Source organism: Sabethes cyaneus, chromosome 3 (genome assembly GCF_943734655.1).
Source record: "Sabethes cyaneus chromosome 3, idSabCyanKW18_F2, whole genome shotgun sequence".
In the NCBI taxonomy this organism is placed as follows: Eukaryota; Metazoa; Arthropoda; class Insecta; order Diptera; family Culicidae; genus Sabethes; species Sabethes cyaneus.
In genome coordinates this window covers 113,010,744-113,032,140 of record NC_071355.1, presented here as the reverse complement: position 1 = coordinate 113,032,140, position 21,397 = coordinate 113,010,744, and the positions used below count along the sequence as shown (strand labels likewise).

General features: G+C 36.5%; 1 protein-coding gene across 2 annotated transcripts in view; it reads right to left on the bottom strand.

The window, feature by feature from the left end:
* Nucleotides 1–19,490, bottom strand: part of LOC128743575 (uncharacterized) — a 551,236-nt gene extending 531,746 nt beyond the window's left edge. For both annotated transcript variants that reach the window (XM_053840175.1, XM_053840179.1), the window contains exon 1: nucleotides 19,400–19,490. The gene's annotated coding sequence lies outside the window, so the exon portion shown is untranslated. The remainder of the gene's footprint in view (nucleotides 1–19,399) is intronic.
* Nucleotides 19,491–21,397: the final 1,907 nt, after the last annotated feature.

Genomic DNA, 21,397 nt, shown 5'->3' with positions numbered 1-21,397 from the left:
AGTCACTGAAACATTGTTCAATTGTTGGGCTGACATAAAAACAAGACCCTCGGCGACTGTGACTGATTTCAAATTTTTCAACCGACTTTCATACCTTTCTAACAGAGTATAAGAAAGGTAAAAGCTGTTCAACCTTGTGTCCTATTAATAAATAGCAGTAGTATAGTTGTACTATTAAAAAAAAGTTCTTTGTTATTATTTTGTTCATTTACATGGAAGAAACTATGACAATCCAAATTTAGGTCCATTTCAAAATCAAAAATAGGTCCAATTCAAGATCATGTTGGGTCCATTCAAGATCAAAAATAGGCTTTGGCTAAAAACGATATATTTAATAAAAGTTTCATCAATTATACATTTTTAAAGTACTGATAATGTAGAAAAAAAGGTGATACTTTCCAACAAATAGTAATATCACCACATATTATTTATAAATGACGAGTAAACTGAGCAGGAGTGCGAGTGCTGGTGTTAAAAAGCGTTAAATAGGTCCATTCAAGATCAATTACCCTATACCATTCAACAACGCTTAGAGGACTATCAAATTGCAGTTTTTGCTTGCTTGCTTATTTCGCAGAAGTGCTCACTGCGGTGCGATCACAGCAGAGTTATTCTCCCTCGTTATTCCGCTCACTGGTGATTCAAAGCAAGGGTGTGTGTTGAAAGTAGGCAATCCAAACTTCAGTGCACATGCGGGACGTTAGACAGTGGTGTATACGCCATCGCACGCTCTGCTGTCGCTAGGAATGGAAGTGTGTGGTGATTTTTGCGCGCGCCTCTTGCATACACTGAGGGGAATGCCAAGACTCATGGATAATAAAAACAATCTTTAATTTCAGTAAGGTAGCAGGAAAGTAATAGTTTGTGTTTTTGACTTTATTAAATTGTTTTCAAATGCACAATCTTTTGAGAATTGAACGTATGCAATGTTACTACTTTGATAAATGTTACACACAACGCATGTAGCATGTATATATGTTGCATATAGTATGTATACATGAAGAATCGAATGATTACAAGCATGAATACATGCTACTATCACTACAAAGAGACTTACGTAGTCCTGCGTCACCTATATATGCAGTCGTGTCTTGCACACAACCCCTCTGATTTTTTGATATTTTGATATTAATACCATGCATTCAAAAGTTAGCATCTTTGAAAAACAAGAGTTCAGAAAAATTATTATTATACTTCGCTTTTGAAGAAAAAGGATATCTACAACAAAATGATTGATCTCAAAATTTTACTATTGGTTTGCTTGGCTTCAATTTTGCAATATATCTGAATTAGAAAAAAATTACTGAATAGAGCATTAGATATGAAAACGAGAAATGGAACTATTTCTTAGCTAGCACTCCTTCAGATAATTATTTTTGCATGAAAATCAAAACTTAAGCTTCTTTTGAATGTACTTTCATGAAAAGATAGTCATTAGCTTGATCGCATCGTTTTTACAATGTTAGAGGGTTAGGAAAACAAGATGAGTTCGGAAAATAGTGCCAAAGCTGCGCCATAAACATGCTTGAGAATGGGAAATACGATCGATGCTTGTCTTTTTTTGATTTATTTATTAAAACATGATACATGACATAAGACATATGTCCTTTAAAATATCACTAACGAAAACAAATCTTACAAAATTTCTACCGTGCAACGTTTGCTTCCTATTTTTCATATAACATTTCTAAGCTCTAGTATCTATTGATTGAAAAGGGCATCTATTGATGCGCAGAATTTGTACAAATTTATTTGGAAAAATCAACTCACTAGTATTTTTGATTCTATACACCACTATACGTACATGCTTAAATAAACTGCTTTTCTTCGCTTTTTGCTTTTCTTGTACAATTGTGAGTAACAGCAAGTGAAGAAAATGACAATTGAAATCTGAAATCAAAAAAAAGAAAACACTTTTCGATTGAATCCCACTATTTAATATTTATTTGCAACAGATACGTAGTTCACCTACGACGTGCAGGCTTCATCAGTGTCTTATTTCAAAGCGTATACGTATCTGTTGCGAATAAATATTAAATAGTGGAATTTAGTCGGTAAAAGTTTTTTCTTTTCTTTAATTTCAGAGTTCGTATTCCACTAAGAGGCTTCAAAAACTTCAGACAATTGACATGTTTCTCACTTTTCTTGAATTTCATTGCAAATTTCAAAATTGCAAATTGTCATCACATACATACATACATACATACATACATACATACATACATACATACATACATACATACATACATACATACATACATACATACATACATACATACATACATACATACATACATACATACATACATACATACATACATACATACATACATACATACATACATACATACATACATACATACATACATACATACATACATACATACATACATACACACATACATACATACATACATACACACATACATACATACATACATACACACATACATCACATACATCACACACATCTCATACATTGAATACAATCAACATTTGATTGATATGTTTTGATTTCACACGTTCTAACGGTTTAATATACGGTGCTTAAGTGTTAAAGTTTGAATAACTTTTGAATGAAGCGTCCGATTTTCAAAACCTCGGTTTCGTTTGATAGATCTCAGCAGTAATTTTCAAATAATTATAAAATGTGTGATGTTTTTCATTAAATTAATGCTTATATGTTACATAAATATGTTTTAAATACTATTTTTTCACATTTCTTTATGTAACTTTCAAACTACAAGTCCAATCATCATGAAATTTGGAAGTTAAGGGTTTGTAAGGCTCCTCTTTCATATGCAATCAATATTGTTCAAATCGGTTAAGAGACCTATGAGATAATGAAGTCCCATATTTTTCGTATTTTTATACATAACTTTTGAACTAAAAGTCCGATCAGTATGAAATTCAATAGCGACCAATGGGACACCTAGACCTTTCATTTGACACTAAGAACATTAAAATCGGTCCAGCCATCTCCGAGAAAAGTGAGTGAGATTAAAAGCGTCACACACACACACACACACACACACACACACACACACACACACACACACACACACACACACACACACACACACACACATACATACATACACACACACACAGAAAATGCTCAGTTTTCGAAACTGATTCGAATGGTATATAACATTCGGCCCGCAGGACCTTCTTTCCATTTCCGGTTTTCCAAGTGATTTCTATACCTTTATACTATATATTTATATAGTAGAAAGGCAAAAATATTGTTTATGAAATATGACAAGTGTCCGTCTTTCCCGTAGTGTCCGTCTTTACAGCCCTTCCCCTATCCCGAGCAGGAGCGAAGAGCAAAATAATATAAAAACAATATCAAACTGTGTTATAATGGTATATTTTGTTATTTTTTTTTTTTTGTTTTTTTTTTATTATAGTCACTTTAACCAGCTTGGGTCATTCATGACTTCTGCGGGGTTGGGATTTGAACCCGGGTCCTCGGCGTGGGAGGCGTGAATGCTAACCGTTACGCCGGGACTGACCCCTATATTTTGTTATTGAATAGATACGGAGATAAATTGATAACACATTTTGTTATTGAGTAGATATTTAAAACAGTGGTTATAAGATGAGTTTAATAACTGATTTTGCTATCATATCTTATTTTAGCCTTAAAATGACATTCGAGATATTTCATATATTTTTTTCATTGATTAAAGAGATTTTAGATTATAAATATTTTTTAAAATGATTTTTACCTTTGTTATACAATATAACAAAGGTTTAGGAATTGGTCGAAAAACACGAAGTCGATCTGAGGCCCGGAGGGCCGTGTCACATATACCAATCGATCAGGTTCGACGAATGAGCAATGTCTGTGTGTGTGTGTGTGTATGTGTGTAAGTGTGTGCGCTTTAATTTTCAATCACCTATTTCTCGGAGATGGCTGAACCGATTCGTCTGCTATAACTTTGATTTGAAAGGTATTTTTACCTAGTATATCACTATTAAATGGTTTCGTGGTCTGACTTTTAGTTTAAAAGTTATAAGCAAAAATGTGAAAATTACGTGACACGATTTTCTCCGGAACCACATAACCGATTTCATCGATCTTAGTACCAAATAAAAGCTCTTACTATTGCTAAACTTCACGCCAATTTTTATTGAAAACAAACAAGTGATTTAAAAGTTATGCTTAAAAAACCAGTTTTGACAAGGTTCAAATGATCGCCTGTTTCTCAGAGATGGCCCAACCGATTTACGTGCTATTAATTTCATTTGGCAGGTAATAAAGCCGGATAGACCACTATTGAATGGTTTTTTGATTGGATGTTTAATTTGAAAGTTACGAGTAATTCAATACACCACACCAAAATTAACAATAATTTATAATGATTTTAACCAAGAAAAATAACCTAATTTCAATTATTTTAATATCAAACGAGAGGTTTTCACACTACGAATATATATGCAAAATTTCATAAGAATTGGTTTTACCAGTCAAAAGATATTAACCCTCGAACACTCGCGCCAACTTTTATAACACAGTTACTCGCGCGCACAATAGCCCAAAACCAAAGAAAACGTGCGCACTAGAGTTTTGACTAGGAAAACTTGGTTTTAAGTTTATCGAACCTTTGGAAGAGTTTCTTGAAATTGAAAGCTCTATCGTCTGGTAGAATTTGAATTTTGATTAATCCCCCTAAAAGTGAAATAAAAAAATTATTTTCCTTCAGTTTCAATATAACACATTGATGTGTTCTGCAAAGTTTTAGAGCATATTATTACAAGAAATTTTGCTGAAGACAGTAACCTTCTATCTCTTCAACGAAGAGATCTTATTTATTGTATATGAATTTGAAAAATCAGTTTTTCTATTTTAGCTCTTTTTGTATTTGTTGTATGACTTTTTCATGTATTACAAAGTTGTATAAATAATAAAAATACACAACTTTGCTGAACATAGTATACCTCTATGTTTCCTTGTTTACGAACTGTAGAACTTTGATTATAAAAAAATACCCTGATTTTGACCCCGAATTACTCGACTACCAACAGACGGATACATTTTAAACATTTTACATTTGCTGGTAGTTTTGCTGCACACAGACACCATTTTTCCATATGAAGAAACGAAAGAAAATTTCAGTTGGGGCCAATTGCGGTACACCTCACATGCTACTTGCTTCGTTTCTGTGATGTCGGTTTATGCTAATCTATTTTCCCAACAATTTAAAGTAATAATGCAATGAATAATTCTGACATTTTGCTCATAACAAGTTTATTGAAGAATATACGTTAGTATATACGTAATATACGATTTGTAACTATATAACAATATGGCATTCAAAAACCTACATATGGTGTACAAAATACAACAACGTGACTAACCGAAAGTTCATAAAAATTGATGAAATTTATTCAAGAGAACTTTATTGTTGTGAATCAAATAGAATGGCGTTACAGGAAATTATGCATAGTTCAAAAACCTTTTAACTAGACCTTTGCTACGCAATGTATATGTTAAAGAATAATATTTCATCTTACAACTTACTTTTACTTGCACTTACCCTCATTAGTAACAACTTTCTCAGCAATTTCATGAGAAAAGAAACTATCAAAATTTATAAGTGCTTCTAATTGTTTCGAATTTTGTAAACTTATTCAATTTCCAAAAATTTCATGTAAACCAAACGTGTCGATTTCTATCTCAAATTGCAAGTAAGACGGTATAACAAAGGTTCCTTTCACCACTAGGTGGATTAAATCAGGTTTTTAATATCTCATATACTACTGCATTTGTTATTCAATACCTTAATAATACTAAAATATGTTATTCTAAACTCGGAATACAGTCATGTTATTGCTTTGTTATTCAAATAACACAAGTAGTTATTGTTTTGGCCTTAAAGGAGTAAAATTTTGATATTATTTTTTGTTATTTTACCAACTATGTCTGCCAAAACAAGACCAAATTTTGATATGAGTTATTCGATTTCCAATAACATATTTTGATATTATTTTGCTCTTCGCTCTTGCTCGGGATATAATGAAACCCATGGTGGTACCCAAATACATAAATTCGGTTGTTTTATATGTCTCTTTCTAGTTGGCTGGTTGCTTGGTAAATTCAATAGTAACCTGTGTATTTTCATCTCTGAAAGACGGCTGATACCGCTTTATCCTCTCACAACAAAGAGAGGATAAACTCGTGTTACGAAAAATTAAAAATAAACAAATCATGATCGCGTGTTTCTAGGGATAAAGGAAAATATGGATAGCCTGCGAGGACCCGGGTTCAAATCCCAACCCCGCAGAAGTCACGAATGACATAAGCTGTTAAAGTGACTTTAATCTAAGAAAAAAAAGGAAATTTCTCATTTATAAATTCAATTCTCTTTGCAAGTTTAATTTGGACTTGTGATCCCAAACTCCGAAAAATACTTGTATGAGTCTGCAAATTTGAAACCAAAGTTTCTAAGTTAATGATAAACTAATGTCATACAGCTGGAATGCTTACAAATAGAATTGCCCAAATGCCACGAATAGAAGTTCTCAATCTGCAATCAGGTATAACAAAAAAAATTATATTAACTTTTTGGGCCCCAAGCTTTCTAGAATATTATATGAGCAGGTTGAATACTTGCAAATTTAGGTAAAATTACTATACGAACTCTTTCTACTGCGTATAAATATTGAATTGTTGGGACCCCGTGATTCAAGAAATCATTAAAGTTGAACTGTTGGGGTCCAAGCTCCGAAAATACTTATATAAGCAGCTTCAATTCGGAGAATTTGAAAGAAGAATTTGTATTTCATCCGCACAGTCATTTTACTACTCATAAACATTGAACTGTCGACTTAAGCCTCATACTTAGTTTACTTTCGTGCCGACGCACAGTGCACTGTGTTTGTCACTGCAGTGGTACCAACAACGAAATGCGTGATCGTGTGATATAGCGCCGAAACGTGAAGTTTTCCGCATATAATGTCTTTAGAAGCATTTCTTGGTATAACAAGCCCCTTTTTATAAAAGAAATCTTTGGGTGATCAATTGCCTTAAAAGTGAGATACGAAATTTATTTTCTCGTATATTCGAGATACAGGTTTAGTACTTTCGGTAAAGTTGTAGTAAATATCAATACAAACAACTTTGTCAAAGACATCACACTTGTATCTCTTCATGGAAATTGTCTATGAAGCGTTATTCATGGACAAACCCTTCAAAACAGTTTTAAAACCCTGAGTTATTCTGGTCAACTTTTACGTGTTCATAGTGTTCTAGAAAGTTGTTTATCTTGCTAAAATCATAGTATTTTTAGTCTATTTAATTAGAAAACACGAATTGACAAGCAGTTAACAATTGACTTGACTCAAACAAAAAATAAAATAAGCAACACATCTTTTTGTTGTATGTTAGTATGTGTATGTGCTGTGTGTTGTGTCTGCCACCATTTGCCACCTTGGGAAATATTTAAGCTCAAAGTAATACTATTTTTCATCAAAAATGCTCAAAATCTCCGAAACTGCAGAAAATCACTTATAATAATGTTCTACAAAAACGTTGATTTTAGCAAGGTAAACAACTTTCTAGAACACTATGAACACGTAAAAGTTAACCAGAATAAGTCAGGGTTTAAAAACTGTTTTAAAGGGTTTGTCTACGAATAACGCTTCATAGACAATTTCTATGAAGAGATACAAGTTTGGTGTCTTTGGCAAAGTTGTTTGCATTGATATTTACTACAACTTTGCCGAAAGTACCAACATGTATCTCGAATGTACGAGAAAATAAATTTCGTATCTCACTTTTAAGGGAATCAATCACCTAAAGATTTCTCTCACAAGAAGGGGCTTGTTATACCAAGAAATGTTCCTAAAGACACTATATGCGAAAAACTTCACGTTTTGGCGCAATATCACACGATCACGTATTTCGCTGATTGGACCACTGTGCGACGGTCCGACTCAACATTACCAACCGATTTAGCAAATAAGCCAATCAATATGTCCCGCATTCATCCAAAAAAAATCCGGTCATTTTACCTTAAGGCCACCATTCGTGTACAAACTTAGAAAATTTTGTCTAGAATGTCGACGAGTTTAGGCTTTGCCAACATGTTCAACATGGCTGACAGAAATCGAACAAAAATTCGGCAGAAAAATCTGAGCAAAACCGCGTAAGGCAAAGTTTCTGCTAGAAACGGTTGTTGCCTTGCTGCTTGATTTCACGGGTAACAGCGGGAAGATATTTGTCAGAAAGTTTGGAAGAAAAAAGTTTTCGCTGCTAGACATTTGGGTGGATTTCGCATAAGCGGGGTTCAGCGCTCAACTAGAATAACCTAACCAATCAAGCTCAACATATTCATGTTGGTTACCGTCACACACATGGAGTATAAGGAACGCTGCCAGTGCCTTGGTTGGCCTCGCCTGTCAATATATGGTTTGTAATGAAAATTATCGATACTTATCGATAATATCGATAAAATGAAGGGAAATATCGATTGTTATCGATAACCATTTTTGGCGATAATTGCCGTGGCAACCCTGTAGCAGGTTACAGGTACCCCGGCGGGAGTGGTCGTTTCAGGGAATATTCGAAATCATGTCAATATGGGTGTCAAACTTCATAATTTTCATCTCTCGTAAATTTTTGAAGTTTGACATCCATATTGGAATGGTTTTGGTCATGTTTTAAAATGGTCATAAAGGTAAGACATTACTGGCAACATTTCCAAAACTGATTTCACTAAAATGGCTATATCTCGGTTGTTTCTCGTCGGATTTCCGTTCTTCTTCGACCAATCGACTGGAAATGAAATCTAGTTTTGGGATAAAATATGTAAATTAATAAATTTCCATGACAGAAAAAGATACAGGAGATTAAAAAAATCAGTTTTTGACATATCCCCAGACAACCCGGAATATCTCCGGTGTCCGCTGACTATTGCGAATTTTGAAATATTTTCGGAAAACTAGGATAATTTCCCCGTCGAATACAATTGGTTTCATCTAAAAATGTTAATTTTTGTAAAAGTTATGGTTTTATGTGATTTTGCAAGCTACGGGACTTCAGCTACAAAACGTAATACGTAGAAAGCTCAATTCGCAGCTGCAATTAGTCGTTCTCTTTTGTGACTTATATCGTTGTCACCTGTCACGAGCATACCAAAATATATGAATTCATCTACTACTTAATATCGTTCCCCATTCAGTTCCTCTTCGGCACCAACAGCATTTGCACTCCACGTTTCCTGCTAGTCATATACTTCGTTTTGGCAGTGTTAATGGTAAGTCCCAATTTCCCAATTAAATGGCTTAAAGGCTTTTTTCTTTGCTCTACTGCTGATTTCGGTGATATCGACGTAATCCGCAAAATCAAGAAGCATGTGAGGTCTCATGCGCTATTCTGACACATAATTTTTACTCATCCAGCGTCACACGAATCAACGTAACTAGTTCTGTAGGAAAACCATGTCCTAGCGTTAACTGCCACAGCTCATTTCGTTTGACTGAACTGTATGACGCTTTAAAATCCACAAAAAGATGATGAGTCTGCTAATTGTACTCCCAAAACTCGTCAGTTACTAGACGCAGGGTAAATATCTGATCCATCGTGGAGCGACCCTTATGAAAACCAGTTTTGTACTCGCCGACGAAGAACTCCGCTTATCGTGTTTACTTCTCTATTCAACAGCGTCTGGAAATGCTCTTCCACCTAGCGTTTACCGTCATTTTGTCAGTAAGCAGGTTGCCAGCACTATCATTGCACATCACAGGCATGGCAAAATTCTTGCACCTGACGTGTTGAAACTCCGTGTGTCGTTGCTGGCGAACCACTCCTCTGGACCAGCGAGCACGTGCTCTTCGTTCTGGTGTTTTTAGATGGTGGGTTCTTTTTTCCGCAGTTCTACCAAGACGAACCAAAAATATTCGCACAGAGTCTCTGGGATTCCTCGCATAGGAATCGCGTGAAAAAATTCTGCAGAGGAATCGCATAGAATACCTTGCTTATAGAAGCAGGATTCTTATAGGAGAATCCAAGAGTTGAATCCCAGGGATAGCTATAACGCGGTACGGGAATCTCCTGTACTATGAAATAAGAATCCTCTGGATTCTAAAAGCAGGAATTCTGGTCTCCCGATTCTTTGCTCTGTTCTGACGTGCGCAGTAAGCTACTCATATATATTGAGCTGTTGAGATCCTATAATTTATATCAGCTTATTTGATGCTTGAAAATTTGTTTGTAATTAACCCTATAACTTAGCTGCAGAAATAACTATCTGCAGAATTATAAATGGGTGGTATATGCGGAAACCGCTGCATTGGCGACAAAGATGCACATTGGCACTCATCAGAACGTAGAAAGTACTCTTCCGGGTTCGCTGAAGGACGGTCAGTAAAGAATCAAATATTCACGCTGCGACAGATCCTCCAAAATGTCCATGAATATAGAATTCAACGCACAATTATTTCATTGATTTGAAAGTTGCGTATGATACCATCGACCGTAAAATCATGGCCATTCTAACCTCGCAGGGGACTTTGTCAACGTGATGGTCCCTCATGTGGCATCCCTCATCATTTTGACGTAGGACTACGTCTTACGGCAAGTGTTGAGATAGGGTGTCATTCAAAAAAATCGAAAAATGCGAGCGTCACGAAAAATGAAAGGTTTTGAGCGCTAATAGCTCAGCGGTTTTCCGATCGATTTTCAATATTCTTACACCAATCGATCGGAAAATCTTCTAAGAATTGACCCAAATGAAGAAAAGTATGGATTCTTGATGTTGAACTATTGAAAAATTGAAAATAATGAACCTATGTTTTACCAGAATTCTCGCTTCGTGATTGGTTGGAAGATTCTTTACGATGTCTAAACCTATACCAATTTGATATCTGTGCTTGGGAAGTAAGCCAAAACAAGTCACAAAGCTCCCTCATTTCAACAAGATTTCTTAAAACCGCGATTAAACCTAGACCATTTTGATGTCCTTGCTTGGGAAGTACGCCAGAAAGAATGACAAAGCCCCTTCGTGCCAACAGATTTCTTACAAACGCGATTAAACCTAGTCCAATTTGATGTCTGTGTTAGGGAAGTGTGCCAGAAAAAATGACAGAAATCCGTTGCCCCAACAGATCGTAAATTCTTTACTGCGAGACGATTAAACCTCGGCGAATTTGATATCTGTGTTGAAAAAATGTGCTACAACTGTAGTGTTCGGTTATAATACGACTCTGTATGAATATGCATACTTGCCGCTTCATTAGAAGTGTAGTGAAAAGATGTACTGTTGATAAAATAAGATTGAATTGGTGAAATCCCTTCAACGTGGGTAACCATGGGTAATAAAAACAATCTTTAATTTCAGTAAGGTAGCAGGAAAGCAATAGTTTGTGTTCTTGATTTTGTTAAATTGTTTTCAAATGCACAATCTTTTGAGAATTGAAGGTATGCAATGTTAGTAACATAAATGTTACATACAACGCATGTAGCATGTATATATGTTGCATTTAGCACGTATATATGAAGAATCGAATGATTACAAGCATGAATACATGCTACTATCACTACAAAGAGACTTACGTAGTCCTGCGTCACCTATATATGCGGTCGTGTCTTGTACACAACCCCTCTGATTTTTTCTGTGGTAAATTGAGACCCCTCCCCTCTTTAGGAAGGGGGGCTCCCATACAAATAATATTCAAATTTCCTCATAACTCGAGAACTAAAAAAGCCTTAATGAGTTATGTTTAAAATGTAGGGGTTTCAGAAGGCAAGAATTTTTTCTATGGTAAATTGAGACCCCTCACCCCTGTGGTAGGAGGATAAGGACTCTCATACAAATAAAATAGAAATTGGTCGTTCATTACCATTTCAATCTTTATGATGCACACAAGTGATTTTTAAAAGAAATCTCTTTGCCTCAAAGATTGCAGGCGTTGTACTTATGAACCCCCGTCCACATATTTTCATAGCCACCATTGCATTAAATGAAGAATTGAATCTGAATATTTCGCTCTTCTCTTTTAAAAATTCACTTAAACTCACAGATTTTTAGAAAGATATTATGTCGCCATATTTGATTTCCGAAAAAACGGCGAACGGTTTTTCTTTCGTACTGAACATTAAACCTAGTGTCGGAAGTAGTACGCTGTATAGCAAATGAGACGTGCTATACAATGCACTACTTCCGACACTAGGTTTATTGTACGGTACGGAAGAAAAATCGTTTGCCGTTTTTTTCGGAAGTCTAATTTAGTGCTGAATACATAATACATATGCCAGAAATGCAGTTTACACACAAAGAACAGATTAACAGGCTCGAAGGAAGTAATCGATTTTTTGGTTGTAAAATCTGTCGGTGGCGCCCTCCAGAAATAGTTTGCCAAATGCATCAAAAATATCCATGTACCTTTATCAATATTTCTTTGTGCTGGAGTTACATAGCAGCGATGGCGGCGACATCAAGATTTAGTTTGCCACTTACTGCTCTATTGGAGGATTACTCGTAGATTACATAAAAACTTTTTACACACTTTTTGTCAATAACCTGGTAGTCTGTTCTTTGTGGTTTACATTAGTCTTTGATCTGATGATCTGATATAGTCCTACGTCACCCTTTCGTACAACCCTTAGGGCTGTATACCTTGTAGTTTTTGTGTTAATTTACTGTCATGAGAATATTGCAGACTGGGGCCCCTAATCTCAAAGGCCCGGTGGGTCCTTTGGCTCCCAGTGCGCCCTAGCGACCGGCAAAAATGACGATGTTTCAAACTGTAAACAAATCACGATTAAGGTGCTTTAATTACACTAAAAACTTGATTTGAAACGCAGCGCAAATAAAGGCGCTACTGTAAACAAATGACATGTCGACAGAACTGCATCGTTTGCTTTGGCTCGTTGCATTTTTCCGAAAGCAGTTGGCTTAGACGTTTTGAATTTACTAGAGCACGCTTAGCGATGACGCGTTTACAAACCGGAAGTTATATTGAAGCGTTACGAGGTATCTCGCGCTCGAGTTATGAAATCGGTTAGCTAGGAACATCGCGCCCGTAATTTCCATTATATAATTATCGAATATCAAAAACTGAATAGCTTTTGTACATCTCCCTGATAATGTAGTCAGGGTTTTTGAGTGTTTTATTTAATAACTGTTCGCGCGCGATTTCGAATGAATCGAATAAGTTGATAGCACGTAATCTTCATAATCGTATCGGTAAACTAATTTCTCGTGGTATTTTCTTGTATTGATATCTCGGATTTCCACCACCTGTTTCACAATGGCCACGTAACCAAACACGTCCTCAAATCGTACGCGAGCTCGAATGACAACGATTGCATCACATTCCTCGGTGGATCCAGATCAATTCCTTTCCACTGACAACAACTCCTTCCGGTGACACTTGTGGATGACAGATTCTTCAGTCTCTAGTAGCAGCAAGTGTCGGACTAACATTTCTTTCCCTCCCAAATTGAATTGTTTGTTATATGATTTGTGCATTTCATTTTTTTATACTGAATTAATGGACAAATGACTATTTACGTCACTACCGGTTGCTCCCGTTTCGTTTTGTCCATTATTTTCGACGGAAATTAGTTTAAAATTAATGCTTGATGTTTGAAAAATTACATTACAATTACATAAAATGAATTTTGTATTCATTTATGTGAAGACGAAAAGTTTCTCAAAAAAGCAAAGCCATGGTTATAAACGTACTGTTGAGAACTTGACCCTTTATTATCGACGGACTTCGCAGCCGACTGCTGGAGTACAGGACAACTACGGGGCTAGTTCAAAGAAAAGTTTCCCAACCTGTCACAAAATTTATCGGACATTTTCAACCATAATTCTTTGGTTTTTCTAAACTAATGTGTTTTGAAATGTTTCCTCCGTAGAAAATAGAAATTCCTTTCCAAAAATTTATAAGACTCTTAATTAAAACATTGTGATCAAGTTTCTTGGCCCATAAAAAAATGTTTTCAATCTACAGCAATGTCCACTACTTTCATATAAGGTATATTGCAACATCGTCATAATTGCCTATTCCCGTCCTATCCAACACAAATTATTAAAAATATCAGCAATATTTTTATGACTCACAATGCAAAACTAGTTATTCCCTAATATTTTAGTTAGTTGTCTACCGTGGACCCCCGTTCGTTTGACCGTTTTTAATCTGAACACTTTTTACACACATTCTCAACATGGCATCATTTACCTTCGCAGACAATGCACATAAACACGATTTGTTTGTACTGATCTAGCGTGTATAATCCTAGTTTAATCAGTTTCACATTTCGTTTCCCAACGATTACGATAGAAATCCGATCGGAGAATAACATATTCGCTGCTTGCAACTACCAACTTATGGATGATTTCCTCACTAAACAACGTTCTAATACCATCGTAGTAGGAGATTTCAACTTTGACTTGCACTCCGCAACGCTTGTGATAAATAAGTATAAAAACACTGTGGTTTCCAACGGATATCACTTCTGTGATATTACACCAACGCGTTATAATGCCTGTTTAGATCACATCTTTACCAACAACATAACGATTGAAATGTCGATTCAACATTTGCAACACTGTTTGTTCGACCACAACATAATGTTTATCGAAATACTAAGTCACACTACCGAAGCGAAACGTCAACCGATTGAATTTTATCCGAAGCTTAATCTTCCTGCCGTGCGTGAATTTCTACGCGAGAGCCCTATCATCACCGACTACCGAAACGACATCAACGAAAACTACAACTCCTTGATTACTAATTTGCAAGAAGGCATCTCAAGAGCATCGACACATACACTCAAAGAACAAACCAGTAACAGACACTCAAAACCTTGGATAGATCGCGAGCTTAAAACATGCATAAAAACCAAGAGCTATTGGTACTCGAAACACCGAAGAAATATCTCAGATGAGTTCACTCAAAACATTACTAGTACTGGTGCAATAAGGTAACAGCAATGAAGCGCGATAAGATGAAGCTTTATTACGCTGCAAAGTTCGATCGCAACAGTAGTAGTATTGCAAAGACTTGGGATACTATTAGGGAAGTGATGGGAAACAAGTCTAAAAAAGCTCTATCGCTCACTCACAGTGGTAGCTCTAGTGAGGAGAAACAACGAACTGCCGAAGACGCAAACGATTATTTTGCTTCTATAGGCAAACAATTAGCCGACAGAATCCCGTACACTGCGTTACAACCACGTCGAGAGCAAACCACGGCGTCTCTTCATCTGGCTCCAGTGACAGAGATAGATGTTAAACGATCGATTTCCTCGCTTCGTGCATCCCTATCGGCTGGATACGATCAGATTCAAACAACAACACTTAAATTCTGTGCAGAAGAGCTATGTTCTGGACTTAGAGATGTCATAAATGCTTCAATTTCACAGTCACACGTGCCCTCCAATCTGAAAGTATCGAAAGTTGTTGCTATCTCCAAAATACCAGCGGCAAACGTGTTTTCCGATTATAGGCCGATTAGTATACCCTGCGTCACGGATAAAATTCTCCAAAAACTAGTCAATGACCAATTAATTAAGCATTTAGAACACCACAATCTGATTTCACCCAAACAATACGGTTTTCGATCGGGATCTAACACACAAACAGCGCTTTTTGATGTGGTTTCTGAAATCCAGTCTCACTGCGACAAAAAGAAAAAAGTAGCAGCGGTATTTCTGGATTTGTCCAAGGCTTTCGACACATGTGATAGGAAAATTCTCATGCGACGACTGAACGAGCTAGGTGTAGAAGGTCAATCTATGCAGTGGTTTCGAAGTTTCCTGGAGCACCGTTCTCAATTTGTCCAAGATGCCAATGTATGTAGCAGTAAACTTAATGTTGAGTATGGAATTGTTCAGGGAAGCATACTAGGGCCAACACTGTTCAACTGTTATGTGAACAATCTTAAAGATGTTCCCCTTCGTGGAGTATTATTTATGTATGCTGATGATATCGTCATTGTTTATGCAGCTGAACTGTGTGAGCAACTTCAGCAAGACATCAATCACGATCTTTATGCCTTGCAAACTTGGATGAACCAGCATAAACTGACTGTAAACACCGACAAAACAAAGTGTATGCTATTCAACGTACCTAAATCGTGTCAACTAGATGTTTTCTATAAAAATATTCCCGTTGAAAAAGTGGACATCTTTAAGCATCTCGGCATCTGGTTGGACAGCGAACTAAAATGGTCTGAGCACGTCAGCAGACTAGGCATCAAACTGGCACAAATTGCTGGTGTCTTCAGAAGAATTAGCGAGTTCATTCCTGCGGAAACTAAGCGTAATTTGTTCCACGCACTTTTCCACAGCCATGTTGTATATGGCATACTTGTTTGGGGTAGTACAAGTAAAACAGCGTTAAAATCTCTACAAGTCATCCAAAACAAAGCGATTAAAAATTTATTCGGCTACTCCCGCAGAACATCGACGGTCTTCATTCACTCTAAGCACCAATTGCTTTCGGTTGAGAATGTCTACAAATCCAGTGCATGCTTGCACATTCATCGTATACTGAATAACTCTATACACACTAACACTGCGCTGAGCAGACTCTCGGATCAACATACACATCACACAAGAGGTCGAAGCAACATATTAACTGGCCGTAGCTATAGCAGCAGATTCGGATTAAATTCAGCAGTCAACAAAGCATCTGGCTTATACAATAACCTGAGAGATGAACTAAAATTACTTCCTGTAAATAACTTCAAATTGCGTTTGAAAAAAGATTTATTGTCAAATCAATGTAGCATATAGTAAAATAGCTTATAATATGTGTGATTTTATATTCGTACGGTTTTCTTCAAATGTTTATACAAAGTTCTACTGTTAATGTTTAAATATTTTTTCTTGCATAGCACTATAGTCAGTCTTAACGAGCCAAAGGCTCATAGACATTTATAAATGAATAAATAAAAAAATAAAACTAAACGAGACTAAATCAAACCACCAAAACAATAACAAAGAGCAGGGCGGCCAGTTCATACAAGTTTCAGTATATTTAGGGTTGCTAGTCGTTCAAATTAAAAACGAACCCCGTTAGTTTGCATGAGAAATCGTTCAAACGAACGGGGGTCCACTGTATCATACGCGATCAATCAAAGTGAGCTGAGATCTATTTAAATGCTTTTTATCAAGAAGTCCTACCAGCCAAATTTGCTACGTTTTTTCGTGCGACGAAGAAGACAATTTCGACTAATCGTTTTAATTTCCATCATTCATAAATGAAAATAACTTACGCAAGGCATTGTCGTTATTCTACAGCCAGGAAAACTTGGCTGACCTGTAGAAAGTTTGTAGAATAACATTTGACCAAACTCATGTTTTAGTCTTTGACCTTGAAATGCGGTCAGGCATTAATATTAATATTTTTACCTTTGTTTTTTTTTTTTTGAAACGATGGTTTTTACAATTGATGGAGGGACGGTAGGGGAAAGTAATGAAAATTTTTTGGGGAAGGAGGGGAAAGAGTGGAAAGGAAGAGGGTGGGAGGGTAATAGGTAGCTACGCTTAACAAGTTGTCGTTGTGACTCCTATCCTTTGTCCAATGCTTTCGAAGGTGCATGGGTCGAACCAAGCTATAATCAGAGATTATAACCGGATTTGAACCCACAACACCTGCCAGGGGAGCCTCATGCCTGGTACCCGTGTACCTTTGAACCATGGAGGCGCTGGACAAAAGAAGTCTGCACAACTCCCCTTATTAACGTAGCGACATGGGTAGGGCTATTTTTAGATACAAATTGTACCTCTTCCTCCACCTACTGTACTGCATTTCAAGGTCAAAGACTAAAACACGAGTTTGGTCAATTTCATAGGAACGGAGCCTTTCTCCGAAGACCCGCTCTGAGAAAACGCGGACTAACACGCTTTCGGACAAACAACATCACACGCAGTACCTTGCAAGTCGTAAGGGCCTGCATAGTGTCGTCGTCCTACAAATAAAAATAAGTTAGATTAAAACTTCTCGGTGGGTGGTTTCTACAGTAGGTGGAGGAAGAGGCACAATTTGTGTCTAAAAAAGCCCAACCCATGTCGCTACGTTAATAAGTGTGGTTATGCAGACTTCTTTTGTCCAGCGCCTCTATGGTTCAAAGGTACACGGGTACCAGCGAGCCACCCGCACTGGCAGGTGTTGTGGGTTCAAATCAGGTTATAATCTCTGATTATAGCTTGGTTCGACCCATGCACCTTCCAGCATTGGACAAACGACTGGAGTCACAACGACAACTTGTAAAGCGTAGCTACCTGTCACCCACCCCCTCCTTTCCACTCTTTCCCCTCCTTCTCCAAAAAATTTTCATTACTTTCCCCTACCGTCCTCCATCAATTGTAAAAACCATCGTTTCAAAAAAAAAAAGAAAACATTTGTCATGCCGTCCTACACAAATACATGCGCGGTAACTTCGTAAACATTGTTGTGATTTTTAGTTCGGACGATGAAAAATTTTGATGAACGGATTTTAAAACGGTACGACGAATTTCAGAAATAAAGTCAGTTGCGTAATTTCAATAATAATAAATAATTCACGATACTAACCCCAGTAAATCGGGTGTAACGATCGTACCCTCTAACATAGTATATAAGCAGTGTTGAACATGTTATAAAAACTAGACATAAAAAAAGTTGGCTCCTTAAAGCTACCGTATACGAGCCTGTACCAATAAATGACATGATAAAAAAAAAAAAAAATAATTCACGGTTCACGGATCGGAAGGTAAGTGTGTTTTAGTCAAATCAGCACAAGAACTTTTGGAGTATTCATTAAATCCATCCAACAAATGATGAAAATTAGAATGGCGACGGGAATTAGAAAAAAAAAACCCTATGTCTGTTTCTTTACGTATTCGTACATGATTGTATCATCATAATTACCACGGTACATCATTTGATTATTAGGAACCGATTACCGCCTGCATTAGGATTTTTGAAATGGTTGAGTAATTATTTAAATGAATATAAATGAATCAACACGAAATTCGTCACAAAATCGAAAGGATCGACTATCTTGTAAATTTGACACACATTTATTGAGACTTTAAAAATTCAGATAAATGTTTGTAATGTGCAAAGAAATAATTAAAATATATAATTAAGTCATTTAAACTCGTCAGAACTTGAAATTAAAAGGAATCCAATTATTTGATCAAAACCGGCATGAATTATGTCGGTCACAACACATGATCCGTGCGTCTCCTGATTATTTTTGACGCTTGACAGCTTAGCCTAACTAGCGACAAAATTTCATAATTTCGGCCACGTTCTCGGCTCAACTAGCTATAGTTTACTGAATAATAGTGATGCGTTATCAATAAATATAACTTTGTTATGAAGAGAAATACACTATTCGACTCGAATCCATTTGAAGATTATATTTTATTTTAAGGAATACTTACTTATATCCGCAAATTACTGAAATTTCTTTAAACTAGTGAAGGAACACTGGAGCACCACAAGAACTGGTTCTACCCTTTTGCATATATGATCCCACCATCTAAGCTCTCTGTCACTGACACTGTTTATGCATTCTTTACTTTCAATCTATTCTAATTCTTATTTTGGATTTAAAAAAACCTTATTGAGTTCGACGATGATATTATACTACTATTCTTCAGGATGACATTTTGATTTACGTTGTTTTACACTGATCCTGCTGTGAGTACAGCATAGTGTTTCTAAACTGCCCACGCTGTCGGTTTTTTCTATCATAACCGCATCTCATATTAATGTTTTCGAAAGAATATCGTCATAGCTCTTGCTTAGTTAATATTCTTGTTTATTTGTTTGTTAGCTTCTAATTTGGCTCTAGTCCAACAAGCTAAAATTCCAGTATATGCATATTTGCAAACGACTGCACAGAGGAGTATTTGGACCAAAAAGCTGGCCAAAATGAGGAAAATTAAAACTCGTTCAATCCCATCCAATTAAACCCCGCTGCTTTCCCAGATACCTATCACACAATGTAACGTTAATTTTGAATCCTTTTTTTTTTTGTTTACGTCTTCCATAGAGCTGTCCAACTTCGAGTAAAAATGGGCCCTATATTTTCGCTCATATAGGTAAGGATGTTGCCTTTCACATTTCTAAGACTATACATATCCTATCGACCAGCTGTAAAAAGGCTTTTTAAACTCAAAGATTTTACAGTTATTTATTGATATAGATATTAGATTCCAACGAATATAATGATGACCAGCACGCACTATTTATTATAGCAAAATAGTGCAAATATGATGCTACTTCAACCCTCTAGTTCCCAACCCTGCCAATTGGCGGGTTTCAGCAAAATCGTTATAAATCTACTATGCTTATTCGTTTTATGTTGGTATCCACTGATACCTTCTCATTATAGTCTAATCTTACTATTCGAGTAGTTTGTTTGTTTTATTACGTTAATTTGAAACAGATATTTCGTGCGAAACTTGAAAAATGCCAGAAAACTGAGAAAAAAATTATTTTGCTCTGCAGAGTGAAATTCAAATTGTTGTAAATTACTTATTTCTTGGAATAAATGAACAAAAAATCAATGGGGGTAGCTGATGAGTTGTACTTCATGGTAAAAAAGGAAATTTGCGATAAAAAGTTTAGGAACAGGTCGATTTTTATCAAGGAACTGACCCCGCTAATTGGCGGGGTTGAGCATTAACGTCAACTTTTTTTTGGTAATTTGACAACGAGTTGTTTCCGTTGTATTTTTTGATTTTTTCGAGTTTAAGCTAAAAATTATTGTTATAAGCGCACCACACGATATGGGACAGCTCGGACACAAATAACAGGGGTAAGTACCTACTTGAATACCTTACTTCTAACGATGTCAATGTAATCAATGTAGGGAATGACCCCACCTTTATAAACGCTATCAGACAAGAGGTCCTAGACCTTACTCTATGTAGCGCCTCTATAGCTGAGAAAGTCAAAAATTGGCATGTCTCTGATGAACCAAGTTTATCGGACCACAGACATATCATTTTCGACATCGAGGCTAATCCTCTAAAGAGAGAACAATTCAGGAATCCGAGGAAAACCAATTGGAGTTCCTTTAGGGATCATCTGATTGCCTCACGTAATTCCTGTCACAATAATATACAAACTCCAGTTGAGCTGGATATCGCCGCTAGTGACCTGCAATGTAGGATCACAGACGCGTATAACACAAACTGTCCCGTAAACACGCGAACAGTTTGCCGAGATGTGCCCTGGTGGAATGAGACGCTTAGCAATCTCCGTCAGAAGGCAAGGCGTCTGTTCAACAGGGCCAAAATCACGTCTAACTGGGAAGACTACAGAGCTTCCCTCACCAAATACAACGCTGAGCTACGCAAAGCCAAAAGGAAATCACGAGTTAAATTTTGCGAAAGCATTCAAACTCTGCCAGAGGCTACGCGTCTGCAGAA